Source organism: Elaeis guineensis, chromosome 16 (genome assembly GCF_000442705.2).
Source record: "Elaeis guineensis isolate ETL-2024a chromosome 16, EG11, whole genome shotgun sequence".
Taxonomy (NCBI): domain Eukaryota; kingdom Viridiplantae; phylum Streptophyta; class Magnoliopsida; order Arecales; family Arecaceae; genus Elaeis; species Elaeis guineensis.
In genome coordinates this window covers 32,086,441-32,102,906 of record NC_026008.2, presented here as the reverse complement: position 1 = coordinate 32,102,906, position 16,466 = coordinate 32,086,441, and positions in this window count along the sequence as shown.

Genomic DNA, 16,466 nt, shown 5'->3' with positions numbered 1-16,466 from the left:
CCATTTGGTAAAGAGTAATTTGGTATGAAAAAATGAATCTTATGTCAGATTACCATATTTGGTATGCAAAATGGAAGAAAGAGATGATAAAAAATTTGATAGGTCCCATATTTATTTTTCAGATAGAGAAGATAAAACAAATACCATGAGGGTTAGTATTTGGTAAATTTTCTAGTGATGGTAATCCATATTCGAAAAAAATATCTTCAATAAAGCTGTATATATAATCATTAAATTTATTTTGATATTTTTTTAAATTTATTTAATAAAGAGCTTTTACAAAAAAATTAAGATAGAGATCGCATTATGCAAATGACTATGTGATTATAGTTATTATATTAAAACTGATGGAGATGACAATGTTATCTTAATATTAAAAAAAATATTTTATGTTGAAAGATATATTTGTAAATTTTATCATATTTTTATATAGGATTATGGATTACCTCCAAATGTAGTAATCTTTTTCTAGTGTTATTTTTTGGAGTAATTTTTCATCAACCAAATATAGTAAAAATTATTTTTTTTGTAATTATTTTTTTAGATAAATAATTTTTAAAAATTGTTGAAATACCACGTAATCTAACATATTCCAACCAAATAGACCCTCGGGATGAGGCACAAGTGTTTTATCACGGTCACTATTTTCATCTCCTGATAAACTTCTTGAGCATTTGTCTTGCTTTTTCTTTCCTTAACATAGTTAGAAAATAAAATGATTCAATAAAAGGAAACCCTTCAATAAATGAAATAAATAATGTTGCAGCAGATCTCTGACCCTGATTGAGGTAGCTGGGGTTGAGTAGGATCCGTGAGTACAGCGAGACCTGCAAAATAAGTCTTGATCGGAGTTGGCTCCGATGGGGATCTTTCGATGCTCAAATCAGATCTCTGGAATAGATGAGAAGGAGCGCGTGAAAAAGGAATGCACGTATTTTGAGTGTCCCTTTGACATCTCTATTTATAGATAGAGGTGAAGGTCATTTAGAGAGTGATATTTTTGATCTATCCCGATCAGTCCAGATGTAACAAGATGAGATTTGGTGTTGAGAATCTCGAAAGACGACAGTTATGACTGTCATATTTGCTTCAGAGCCAACTATCGTGTCGCGGTTGTTTAAATTTGAAAAGAGGCGTAAGATTTCTAAATCGGTCTGAGTTCGATTGGAGGACTTTGGATCGGCTAGCGGTGTGGTTGGCAGGAATATTTTTTTGATGATGGTAGCTGGGATTGACGGTCAACATTAGGATCGATGGCTGAAATCAAGAGGCTTTTCGGTTTATAACACTACTTAAGGAGATTCGGTCGGAAGGTGAAGCTGGTATCTAGGATCGATAAGGTCTGAAGTCATCCGGATTGTTTATGTTTTCGATTTGGATGACACATTACCTCCAATAAATAAGTTTTGCAATTTAAGCCAAGTTCAGACCACGAAGATACGAAGAAACAGAATCCAAAATTGTAATTGACTTAAAAATTCTTCTCTACAATCACCTTCTAATCACAATTCAGTATAAAACCTGCCATGCTGAAAGTTTGCACCGAAATCAGGGCTCTTGGTCTCTCTCATTCTGTGGTGGCCGGTGCAAGCTACCATGTCACATATTTGGCCCTTGGAGTTGAATAGTATGAGAAAGGCCTTGTTCATGCATCCACATGACTGTTCAGGAAGGTGGAATTTAGCCTAATGAGAGCCTCACATCATGGATTTGGTATCATATTCATATTATCATGAACTCCATAAAATGAAATTTTTGGAGCCAAAGAAGAATCCTTTCGATCAAAAATCATCAAATCTCACAAAATATCATGCTTCATCCAAGATTGATCATTCAAGACCTCAAGGGACCAACTCACACCACCACAACTCCCACAAAATCGCAAATGCTGGAGAAAAAAATTCTAATCAAAACTAAGGAAGCCCTTCGATCTCCTTCAGATGCTCTCCTTCCCCATGGATCTCCAAAAAAGAGAATAATGATCAATCTATGTGGGAAAATTGTTAGATGTATGTCCTAAAAATCAAGTTGGCCGACATATGTAACCTTTCTAGTGGTATAGTTTTGTAATTGAATAAAATAAATCGAATTAATTTTCATTCATATTGAGTCATGTGTTCATGAATCATCCAAAAAATTAATAGGATGATGACACATATTCTCAAGAGTTGAGAATTTGGGATATGTGTCATTGGTAATTAATTCTTAAATGCTCCTGATTGATAGATCATCATGAGGACGGTGATTGATTCGGTTAGATTGATGCACGAATCGCTTTTCTTTAGATAGACGAGTCTCGAGTCTACAGTATGAGGATATCGAAGCGAGAGTATAGGTAATTGTTAGAGAATAATGATATCAAACTTGACTAATATGAGTAGTCATATGGATGCCTATCTACTTGTCAGTGGCATACTCGATGCTACAATAGTGTAAGTAGTCCTCAGACCTGTGGTGTCTCGACTGCTCACAGTGAAATTGCTATAGTTTGACTACACTTAAACATGATTCCTAGCTATATAGGTCCTTGTAGTGGATGTTGGCTACATTAAGTTCACTGTAGGAGTAGAATGCGCACCTAGATGGGATCTATCGATCTTGATAGAAAAAAAGTAGTCCTATGTTATTCATGAAATTGAGTTCAAAAGATCATGGCTATGGTAGAGTGAATGATGGAAAGAAGTTTTTATAAAGTTTCATTTGTGAACTCGAGTCTATTGAATATTACATATAATAAGTGATGAGATTTGATGAGTTATCTATAACCTTCATTTTGTTGGAACTCACAATAGAAGAACTGAATCACACTGTAACTGCACCTAAAAGTTCAATATTCCGTCACTACAATAAAATAAGTTATTTGCGACAAAATTTTCATTGCTAATTATTCGTCATAAAAAATCACATCGTTGATAATATTTTACGATGAAAAAAAAATATTTTATCGCTAATAATATTTATTTATGATAAATAATTTTCATCATTAAAAATTTATCGATGAAATATTGTAATCATAAAAAAAATATTTGTGATGAATTATAACATCGCAAATAAATAAAAAATTAATAGCGATAAAATTTTTTTCATCATTATTAATTTAATTAATTTTTTTTTAAAATAAAATATTTAAAAAATTTTAGCGATGAATATTTTTACGTCGCAAATAATTTTTTTTGTAATGAAAATTTTTTGTCGCTATTAATTTAATAATAAATTTTTTAAAAATTAAATTTAAATAATATTAGTGATGAAAAACTTACGTTGTAAATATGATAATTTTTGATAAAAATTTTTATCGCTAATAATTATTTACGATAAAAATTTTTTATCGCTATTAATTATATATAAAATTTTAATAATTTTATATTTATTTAAAAATTAAATTATCATACTAAAATATTTTTGATGATCAATATTTTATCAAAAATAATTCCATCACTAATAATTTAAACATATTTTTTTAAAAAATAATTTATGAATATATATTTTTAATTTATATCTATAATATTTTTTATAAATTAAAAAAAATTAAAATAAAAAATTTACATAATAAATAGATAAATAAATTTTATTATTTTATTATATTAAATTAAAATTATAAGAGATTTGAAATAAAAATAAAAAAATACATGAAGAAGTCGTCAAGTGTCAGCATGTGGAGAATGAGCTGGGGAAGGGGAGCGCTCAAAAGAGCTGAAACCGGTCTGCTGCTGCCTCATCAGCTGTATCGTCTGCTCCATCTGCGCCATCCGCTCCATCATCTGAATTTGGAGCTGCTAATACTCATCGACGCGTGCAACTAACTCCTGAGCTTGCTGCTCAGCCTGCTGTCGATCCACGACAGCCTGCTGTCGATCCTCGATAATCTGTCTCTGCACCTCCATCAGCTGAGCCTCACACGCAGAATGGATGTCAGTCCTACATGAGCATGAGGATGAGGGAGCAGTGATCCCATACCTTAGACTCCTAATACAACAAGATCTCGTACCAAGCACCTAATTACAGATCTCATCATTTGTGGATGCAGTCGAGTCCTCAGAGATAGGCTGGGATCTCATGTCTATCATACGGTCTTGAAAATTAAAGTTATAGCTATTTTAATTTTGTAATAAAAATCAAACTGTGAATGAAAAAATAATTAAAAAAATTTACAAAGAGCTCCTGGCTCTCCGTCATCCACTCCTTTGACCGTCGCTGGTGGGTCCGCTGGTAGATATCGATCCTACCAGGAAGCTCGCCACTCTCAGTATCTCTTTGTAATTTGAGAATTAATTAAAATTTTTTTAAATAACTAGAGAATTATATTCTAATTAAAAATTAAAAATTACCTACCATGTGCTCCATGTGATGCGTGAACAACCTCGAACCCCCACAATACGGTACGGTCTGTCTCACCTAATTTGTGACATTCTGGGTACATCTTCTCTGTACAGTTACCAGTTAAATTAGTAGATAACAAATTTAATTTAAGAATAAATGATTCAATCATTAAACTCTAAAAAAAGTTTGGATGTGTAATATGATATGCCGAATCTTCGTAATACTGGCATATGACAGTCCAGTCATCCATAGTGATGCTGTCATAGGGCTGCTACCGTGCTGTCTCCTCCCTATGATCCTGCACCACATGGTACCAATACTGATGCATATGATGGCGATAATCCTTGAAATGCAACGATAAATGAGTGTCCACGGCTTGCCTCACATGATCCTCCTCAAAATCAATGAGGTCGAATACACCCTGCTAATAATAAATATTAGAAGAATACTGTGTAAATTAAATATTTATAATATAATTTATTTTATTTGTAAGTGGGTGTATAAAATCTTTTTCTGAGCCGATAGAATGTGACATCAATTGAAAAGCATCACAGGGGCATAGCTACGGCATATGATGCCTAGCTTAGTCTACCACGGCTCGCACCATCCCCTAATAGGTCTGGTGTAGCTGGCTGGTATCTTGATATGGAGATGCTATCTCGGGTGCTCGCATCTCCAACTCTCTAGAGCGAGATTCTTCGATGGACCTCGCCTCACTACAGATGAAGACTAACATGAAACAATAATAAATAAATCATTAGTATGATAGCTATCCAAATAAAAGAATCAAATTTTATTATATAAAAAATATAATAATATCACTCAAATCCGTCTCACTCAGACCCGCTTCATTGGGACCTGTCGGTACAGGATCCTATGATAATGGAGCCGGTGCGGCAACGGAGAACGGTGAAGGTGCCTCAATCTCCAGGGTAGACTGTGAATGCGAACGTCGTCGTCTGTCTCCTGTTGCCATATCTACAATAATTGATATATAAATAAATATAATATTAAATAATAATAATAAAAAATAAATTATATTCTAATGAATACAATTATATCGCATACCATTATTACAAAAGAATAACTCCGCATTCAAATTTTTTCATCAAAAATTTTAATAGAATTTTTTTAAAATAAAAATATTTTTTATATTTAATTATAATAAATAAAAGTATATAAAATAGTACATAAAATAATTAAATTATAATAAGTAACAGCAATGTGCATTGTGCTAGTGAAAAAATAATTAATCAAATAATTAAATAATCTCAGCAGTAATACTAAAAAATTTATGCAACAAATATAATTAATCAAATAATTTTTTCGGCCCCGTCTTTATCGGCCGACACCCTCCCTGGCCCTGTCTCCCTTGGTCGCCCCCTCCCCAACCCTGTCTCCTCCGGTCGCCCCCTCCCCGGGCCCATCTCCGTCGGCCGACACCCTCTCCGGTCCCATCTTCCTCGGTCGCCCCCTCCCCGGCTCCGTCTCTGTCGGCCGACACCCTCCCCGACCCCGTCTCTCTTGACCGCTAGCGGCCCTGTCCTCGGCCTATCTCCTTCGACCGCCGACAGGCCCCCACCCCGGCCTTGTCTCCCCCGCCCACCGATCGCCCCCTCCTCGACCCCGTCTCCACCGACCGACACCTGCCGCGGCCCCATCTCCCCCGATCGCCCCCTCCCCGACCTTGTCTCCATCGGTCGACACCCTCCTCGGCCCCGGCCCCGTCTCCATCTCCGTCGCCGTCGGTCGCCCCTCCCCTCCCCAGCCTAGACTTCTCTTTTTCTTTTTTTTCTTTTTTTTTTCTTTTTTCTCCTTTTTTTTCCTTTCTTTTCTTTTCTTTTTTTCTTTTGCCCCCCTCTTTTCTCTCTTCCCTTCCTCCCCACTGCCGACACCCTCCCCAGCCCCAGACCCCATCCTCGCCGGCCCGATCACAGTCATCGCCGGCCAGACCCCATCCCCGTCGGCCTCTCGGTGGCCCGAGAAAATGCCAAAAAAAAAAACAAATCCTTACAGTCGTCGAGGCCGCCGGCCTCTCGGTGACCCCAGTCACAATCACCGTCGGCCCGGCCCATCTCCGTCGGCCCGGCTCAGCCCCATCCCTGCCAACCCCCAGTGGCCCGAGAAAATACCAAAGAAAAAAAATCCTTATCGCTGGCCCGATCACAGTCGCTGCCGGCCCGGCCCCATCCTCGCTGGCCCCCCGGTGGCTCGAGAAAATACCAAAAAAAAATCTTTACCACCGGGTCGATCACACTCGCCGTTGGCCCTGCCTGGCCCCATCCCCGTCGGCCCGGCCCCATCGCGCTGGCCCCTCGGTGGCTCGAGGAAACACCAAAAAAAAAAAGCAAATCCTTACCTCCGACGACGGACGACGACGGACTGCAGTGGATGCGGCGGCGGGACGCGACGGCTGGGAGAGGGGGGGAGTAGAGAGGGGGCAGGGGGAACAGGTTTCATGCGAAACGGGGGGAGGGGAAGAAAATGGGTTTCGCGATGGGATTTGATATGATGTGGACTATTAGCGACGTAAATTTTTATCACTAATAATCAATTTTTGTCACTAATAAATCAAAAAAAAATTCTTTGATAAAAAAATTTTCACACCAAAAAAATAATTTGTGATGAAATTTTTTTTTATCGTTAATAAGACTATTAATGATGGAAAATAATTTTCATCGTTAATAATTTTTGCCAAAAAAAAATTACCCCATTTTCCTGCTAAAAAAGTTTTCCCACAAAAAAAAATATTTACGATGAAAAGCTTTGCATCGTAAATTAGGTTATTAGCAATAAAAAAATAATTTTTGTTGCTAATAATTCTCATAAAAAAAATTATTTTTATTTTTTAAAAAATTATTTATGATGAAAATAAAATATTTCATTATTGATTATCTTATTAGCAATGAAAAATAATTTTCATCGCTAATAATTCAATCAAAAAATAAAAAAATTATTTGCGATGAAAAAGATTCTTCGTCAATAATCTTATTAGCAACAAAAATTAAAATTTCATCGTCAATAATTCTACCAAAAAAAAATCCACACTAAAAGAATTTTTCATCTTAAAATATTTTGTAAAAAAATTATTTGTGATGAAAACTAAATTTTAGTCGTTACTAATCTTATTAGCAACGTAAATATAGTTTTCGTCGGAAATAATTTCTGTAAAAAGGATTCTCCAATAATAATTTTATAAAAAATTAATTTTAGTTTTTTCTCACTAAGAAAGTTTTCTATCCAAAAAATTTAACAACAAAAAATGATATTAAAAAAATATTCATGATAAAAAAATAAAATATTAATAAAAAAATTATATAAATAATTAATTTATAATTTTTTTAAAAAAATTATGTACATAAAAAAATTATGTACATAAAAAAATTACGTAATCATGTACCATCGGATGAGAAGCATTTTCCTACTGATACATTGCAGATGTTAACTAACAATCAAACATAATTTATAATTAAAAAAAATTAACTAATTAATTTTTTTTTTGGTGGCAACAGTACCATGAGTTGATCGAAAGGTTTGAATAGACATCCGAACTCAAATTTAATCTGCGAGTAGCTAAGACCCTTGAGATCCGACGCAAAAAGAGCATAGTAGAAAGGATAATATTTGCTCAAGAGTATATCAATCATAGGATAAATTTTAAACTAGATAGCAATAATAAGAGTTCAGCTAGTTTGAGAGTATCTACGATAAATAATCATCGCATACCAATTAAAATCATGAATGCACTCTTGAAAAATAATACTGAAGGACCCAGCAAAGGCCTTCTGTATACAGTTTAGAAGTATATGACACAATTTAGTCTATCGAACAGTTGATAAAATTTTATTTTTTATACAATTGGAAGTTCATAAAGTTTTGTTCTTTATAAAAATCAAGTATCATGTGAATAATCTTTTTGTGGATCATGTTTTAACATATAAAGATCCAGTATCATCTTCTTTCGATGTTTTTGAGCTGATACAAGGTTTTTGTATTTTATGACCTTTGATCAGTCCATAGAACCAACAACCTATGCAAAATTGAGTAATGAGACAGATTTAGAGAGACTTAGAGATAAAAAGTATTATCACAAATAATGATCAATTTTTAATTTTTTTCATTATAAATAATAGACTATTTATTATGAAAAATATATTTTCATCGTAAATACTAAGTTATTTACAATACAATATTTTTATTGTAAATAATCTATAATTTTTATATTTTTTAAATTTTTTATTTTTTTAAAAATATTGGCAACGAAAATATTTTCATCATAAATAATTAACTATTTACAATAAAATTTTTTTTCATCGCTAATAATCTACAGTTTTTGAATTTTTAAAATTTTTTAATTTTTTCATCTATTAGCGATGAAAAATTTTCGTCATAAATAATTAGGTATTTGCGATGAAAAGCTATTTCTTATCACAAATATTAGATTATTTATGATGTAATATTTTCATCATAAATAATTTATAATTTATAATTTTTTAAATTTTTTTATTTTTTTTAAATATTAGAGATGAAAATTTTTGATCGTAAATAGTAGATTATTTGTGATAAAAATCTATTTTCATCATAAATACTCAAGTATTTACGATGTAATATTTTTATTACTAATAATCTGTAATTTATGAATTTTTAAAATTTTTTGATATTTTTTATCTATTAGTGATGAAAAATTTTCATCATAAATATTCAGGTATTTGCGATAAAAAATTATTTTTCATCATCAATACTTAAGTATTTATGACGTAATATTTTCATCATAAATAATCTATAATTTTTAAATTTTTAAAATTTTTTATTTCTTTTCAAATATTAGTGACGAAAATGCCTTTGCATTGCTTTATTTGCGACGTAATATTTTAGTCTCTAATAATCTACAATTTTTGAATTTTTAATATATATCGATTTTTTTCATGTATTAGGAATGAAATATTTTTATCGTAAATAATTTGATATTTACGATGAAAAATAGATTTTTATCATAAATACTTAAGTATTTGCGACATAATATTTTCATCGCTAATAATCTATAGTTTATGAATTTTTAAATTTTTTTAATATTTTTCATCTATTAGCGATAAAAAGTTTTCATCATAAATATTCAGGTATTTACGACGACAAGTCATTTTTCATCGTCAATACTCAAGTATTTGTGACATAATATTTTTATCACAAATAATTCATAATTTTTAAATTTTTTATTTTCTTTCAAATATTAGCCATGAAAATACCTTTGCATCACAAATAGTAAAATTTTTATGACATAATATTTTAGTTGCTAATAATCTGTAGTTTTTAAATTTTTAATATGTATCGATTTTTTATGTACTAGGGATGAAATATTTTCATCATAAATAATTTGATATTTACGATGAAAAATTTTTTTTCATCATAAATACTCAAGTATTTGCGACATAATATCTTAGTCATAAATAATTTATAACTTTTAAATTTTTATTTTCTTTCAAATATTAGCAACAAAACTTTTTCGTTGTAAATATTGGATTATTGACGACGGAAATGCTTTTGCGTCGCAAATAATCAATTTTTTGTAATGTAATATTTTAGTCACTAATTATCTATGATTTTTGAATTTTGAATATATTTCGATCTTTTTAAGTATTAGGGATGAAATATTTTTATCATAAATAATTTAGTATTTACGATGAAAAGTTTTTTTTTTATCGTAAATACTCAAGTATTTATGACGTAATATCTTCATCGTAAATAATCTATAATTTTTAATTTTTTTAATTTTTTATTTTCTTTCAAATATTAGTGATAAAATTTTTTCATCATAAATATTGGATTATTGGCAACAAAAATGCTTTTGCATCGCAAATAATCAAGTTTTTGTGACGTAATATTTTTGTCGCTAATAATGTACAGTTTTTGAATTTTGAATATGTTTCGATTTTTTTCATGCATTAGCGATGAAATATTTTTATTATAAATAATTTGATATTTATGATAATTTTTTTTTTCATCATAAATACTCAAGTATTTGTGACATAATATCTTCATCGTAATTAATCTATAATTTTTAAAGTTTTTATTTTCTTTTAAATATTAGTGACGAAAATTTTTCATCGTAAATATTAGATTATTGATGATGAAAAATACTTTTGCATCATAAATAATCATATTTTTATGATGTAATATTTTAATTATTAATAATGTATAATTTTTGAATTTTGAATATATTTTAATTTTTTTTATATATTAGCAATAAAATATTTTCATCATAAATAATTTAGTATTTATGATGAAAAATTTTTGTTTGTCACAAATACTCGGGTTTTGACGATGTAATATCTTCATTACAAATAATCTATAATTTTTAAATTTTTAAATTTTTTTTATTTTTTTTAAATATTAGTGATGAAAATTATTCATCATAAATAATCTGGTATTTATGATGGAAGTTTAGTTTTCATTGCTAATACTCATTATTTACGATGTAATATTTTTATCATAAATAATATAATTTTTAAATTTTTTATTTTTTTTAAATATTAGTGATGAAAATTTTTCATCATAAATAATATTTATTTATGATAGAAAATTAGTTTTCATCGCAAATACTAACATTATTTATGATGAAAATATTTTCATCATGAATATTTAAAAATATAAAATTAAAATAAATATTTTATTATTTATGATGATTATTTTTATCATAAATAATAGGTATTTATGATAAAAATTTTTTCATCATAAATATGGAGATTTTTACGATGAAAAATAATTTTTATCATAAATATTTTATTATTAATGATAAAAATAATTTTTCATCATAAATATCCTTATTGATGATGAAAATATTTCTGTCGCAAATAAATTTATCACAAAAATTTATTTTTATTATAGTGTGTTCTGCTGGGTTGCCACTACATACTGCTGGGTATCTCTGATGGATTGTGAGACTCGTCAAGTGTCGTCTTAATGATCGATGGCATTTGATGGGCAAAATTAGAATCATTTCAACCTATTGAAAAGAGTTTCGATGATATTATGATAGAGATGATAGTATATCTCACTATCAAGTAGAATAGAATATATGAGATCATACACAAAAAAGATTTTTGTCCGATCAAATAGTTGATTGGTGATTATAAATCGCTTTTGGATCTAATCATCAATGTGATTGATGATTAATCCAGTCCAAGAGTTACAATAAAGCAATTCGCTAAGAGTTAGTAAGTTGTAGGAGAATTAATTAGTAATTAAATTTCTAATTGGCTCAATTTGATTAAGCATTGAGGCTAGGATCAAGTCTAATTGAATTAGATTCAATTAGGACTGGTTTGGGTTCGATTTGATCAAACCCAAATTGGGTTATGAGATAACGTAATTAATAGGAAGATAAATTTGCAATAGGATTACAATTTGACTCAATTTAATTAAGCAATAGAGTTAGAATTAAATCTAATTGAATTGGATTCAATTTGATTTAATTTGATTTTGATTGGATCAAGTCCTATTGGATTATGAGATAATCTTATATCTAAGAAATCAATCTCTAGTTTGATAAGGACTTGATTCAATTAATTTTTTAATTGAATTAGGATCTAATTGAATTCAGACCTAATTAGTTAATTGGTTATAACTAATTCTTAAGTTAGTTAGAATTGGGATCAAAAATTAGTTAGGATTAGATTAACAATCCCTTTTCTCTCTAACCACCACCCATATACACGCCAACCCTTCTCACGCGCGCTCCTCTTATTTGCATGAAGGAGTTCATGCAAAATAGGCCACCCCATCTCTATTACATGCACAAAAAAGGGAGGAAGGCATCCAAGAGTTGGACGCCCCCAAGACTCTATCTAAAAAGGAAACTTTCAATGCGATCCAAGCTCTTATCCCTAGCCCTATTTAAATGCCATCTTAAGGAGGATTTTATGCATGTGATAAGAGATAAGAAATCAGATTTCACCATGAAATCTGGTGGAAAAAATTATATGGGGTGTTGGGTCTTTTGTGGCATGAGATAGCGGAGAGGTATCTCCTCTAGGGGATATATCTCTAGGGTTTGTCACGTTATGGCATAGGTTCCATAGGATGGAGCTGCAGTTCCAGCCATGGGTTGTTTCAGGAAGAGAGAAAAATAAAGAAAGAGCTTCTTCTTTTCTTTCTCTTCCTCCTCTACTCCATCTTCTCTGAGAGAGTCTGAAGAAACATGATGGAGATCAACATCATCAACCATCAAAAGGTGGCTTCTGCAAGGGCATTGCACCCCGATGAAGCAAACAGATCTCTGATCAAATTAAAGACTTTGTGTGGATATCTGTAGAGATCGGACAAGTATGTAGCTCATCGAGGACCTCATCAGATTACTACAATCATCAACCATGGAGATCATCGACCCGCACGAAAGTATAGAGATCGGATCTTCGATTTTTCTATTTTTATTTAAATATGATTTTTCAATATCTTAAAAATATGTGATTGATCCTGTTGCATGTAGATTAGATCTACATTATGCATGTTAGATAGATTAAAAGATTTAATCTAGATCAGATTTTATTCCACTGCATTTATGATTTTTAAAGGTTAAAGATCTAAATACTCTAATTTCTGCATGCATGTCTTGGATATGCGACATCCTTCAAAAATATCTTACCTTTCAACATTTTCCCCCTTTTTTTTCATTTTTCTTGATTTTCCTATGGTTTTCTTGATTTTTCCTCTATTTTTTCCAATCTCAATCGAGTGGGAGACTCCAAACGGCCGAATAGGAAAGCTTAGACAATGGCTGGTTTTGGGTTGGTTATTTATATATAAGATTTAAAAAATGTCAACCACAGATTATCAGTTAATGTTTCAGGTAGGTTATCAAAAGATTTGGGGTTCAAATCTTCATCTTAATTGAGAAGGTATCTTAATCAAGTTCGGACAAGAAGCAAAAGGAAGGATAGAGAGGAAAAAAACATATCTTCTTCAATCTTTGAAGGCAGTGTAAGAGGCTCTAGAGATGATATGGGCTTCGTCATTCGTGATCCAGATTTTAGACTAGTGATAGCCGGTGGGTGTCACCTTTTTAATAGCACCATCCCTGCAGTGGAGTTGCGAGCTGCTTGGACTGATATATCATTTGTGAGGATGCGGCTACAGATGAAAAGGCTAATTGTAGAAGATGATTCAGCAACAGATGGAGAGGCTGGTTGTAAAGGATGATTCAGCTACAGACAGAGAGGCTGGTTGTAGATGATGATTCAACTATAGTTATTAATTGGCTGCAGAAGTAGTAGAGGATCGATGCTGCCCATCTCCTCTTCAGTGATACTTGATATCTTATTTGGGGATGCTCTTCGATCGAGATCAGATATGTCTATCATGAGACTAATAGAATGATCGATTGGATAGTCTTTTTCATAGCTGAGTATATTGGAGGGGTTGTATGGATTGAAATAATGAAGGCATGCCCCCCCCTCAAATAAAAAAAAAAAAGTCCCATCGTGGTAATATAGACCACAGTGATCCATTAGCCGGTATTGCGATAAAAAGTACAAGGAAGCATATTGCGATAAAAAGTACAAGGAAGCATTGACTTTGGTTTGGGAAATGGAGGAATTGAATTGCTTTAAAATGATTTTGCAAGGATTGTACGTTACTTTTCGAGATTAAAAGAGGCTGGGTTCGCGCCCACATATGAAATGGAGGAATTGGATTGCTTTAAATGATTTTGCAAGGGTTGTACGATATTTTTCGAGATTAAAAGATGCTGAGTTTATGCCCACATATGAAATATGTCGTGATATGATCAAGGCTCATGCTTCAGGGAGGTTGGCCAAGTGTAGGCAGGTGTGCAAAGAAGTAGTGCTGTCCAAAGACAATATATTTGTTCTCTTAATAAGTTGTTGATTTGCACCAATGATCTGCTCAAGTTCATGTCAACGTGGTATGCATCTTTTTTGTTAAAATTGTTTCTGTAGATTACGTGAGAGTATCGGACCTAGGTTAACAACACAGAAAGTTGGTTAGCACTAAAAAAGCAATATACCATATACGTTACCATAATTTTGGCATATCTGAGGCTTGCCTTTGTAGTGTAAATAATGGATTGGATTTAAACTGTTGTGCTGTCTTAATCTTTAAGAACTTATTTTGCTGATAAAATTTATATTTTCAAGTGTAAATGATGATACTGATTTTTCTATCCAATGACAGGTAAAATTTTCTCTTAACATTCTGTCACCATACTCTATAAATGAAACCTAGTGGGAAATGGATTATTATTTTAGCTCCCACCTTCAAATTAAACTCATAGAAAATAAAAAAGTTCTCGCTGTCTCGAACTGAGGCTGTTGTCCAGGTAACACTTTGATTCGCTGATATATGTTAAATAGAAGCAAAGCAACTCATGTTCTTTCTTATTTTTCCCTCTTTTTTGGGAGGTTTGGTTTATGTCCATTTCATTTTACTAACAAACTTGCAAGGGCTAAATTTTAATCTCACCCATAAGATCTTCGATACAACCATCCTCTCCTTACCGACCTCTACGACCCCACCCTCCCTCTCTACGATGGCTCTCTCCAACTCCGCCCCTTTCTCATTGGCAACTCTACATCATTTTCCTCCTTATCCTCTCTCCTCCAATTCCTCCCATAAGGCCTTTGATATCGCCATCCCCCTCCATATCGACATCTGCAATCCTACCCTCCCCCTCTATATCGACATCTGCAATCCTATCCTCCCCCTCCATGACGGCTCCCTCCTTCTTCGCTGACAACCCCTTCTTCTCCCTCCTCTTCCTCTTCATCTCTTTCTCCTCATCCTCTTCTTATATGAGTTAGGGGCATTTTCATCTACTGAAATAACATGCTGTTTGCTAATAAGTGAATGATAGGACTATATTAGAACATATAGATAACTAGAAAGATCAGTTTGATATTTTTCAAAGTACAAGAGATGTAAGTGAAATTAAACGAAAGTTAAGGATGTATTTTTATAATTTATCCTTATATTTACTAGAATAATCCTTCTTCCAGATCAAATCACCAGCAGATTAGCAAAATTACTAAAAAAATATGGACTTTCTCCAGCAATTTGATCCGACTACTGAGAAAAATAATACTTTTCCCTACGGATTAGAAGAATCATTGCAATAACATGACTTGCCCCAGCGGATTAGTAAACTGTTGGAATAACATGGGCTTTTTCTAGCGGTTTGATCTGACTGCACTAATATACTACCCACGCTTTTATACAAATACTCCAAACTGTGTCTTATAGTAGTATTTTTTACATCTGCTGGTGAAAATCTACTGCTTTTCCCAGCGTATTAAGAAAATTGCTGGTGTAACTAGAACTTTCTAAGCAATCTGAACTGACCAATGGATAAAATATAAAGACTAGCATACAACCCCAGTGCTTTTGTACAAATGCTGCTTAACGTATCTTATAGCAGCATTATCCGCTAGTAAAAATATGCTGCTAATTCTCTAATTTTTTATAATGCCCCGGGGTGGGGGTGGTGCGCGAGTCTTCGGTGCCAGATTACGAGGGAGATGGGGGGAGCCAGATAGGTTTACTAGTGAGCATTAAATCATTTTAGGTGGATTCGTAGCAAATTTGAAATATTGCTGGAAAAACGTCCCCTTTTCCCAGTGGTTTGATCTGGCTGTTGAGAAAAAATAGAACTTTTACTTGGAATAACATGGACCCCAACGGTTTCATCTGACTTCAGCGAAAATAAGACTTTTTTCGGTGCATTAGCAAAATGGTTGGGATAATATGGACTTAAGCCACCATCTTTCCAACAGTCTTGACCTGACCATTGGGAAAAATAAGGCTGAAGTGAATAATATGGACTTTTCTCAGCAGATTTTAGAAAATCATTGGGATAACATGAATTAGAATGAATAACATAGATCTTTCCCAATGGTTTGACCTGACCATAGAAAAAATATGGCTTTACAAGTAGACTTGGAAAATCACTGACATAACATGGACTTATCTCAGTAGATTACATAAACTATTGGAATAATATAGATTTTCCCAACGGTTTGAACTGACCGCTAGCTATAGAGCTTTACAATAGCAAGTTTTTGTATCCACTGTTAAAAATGCATCGCTAGTTCCTGTATTGCTTGTAGTGAAACTAGTCATGTGTTGCTTGCACTCATCAA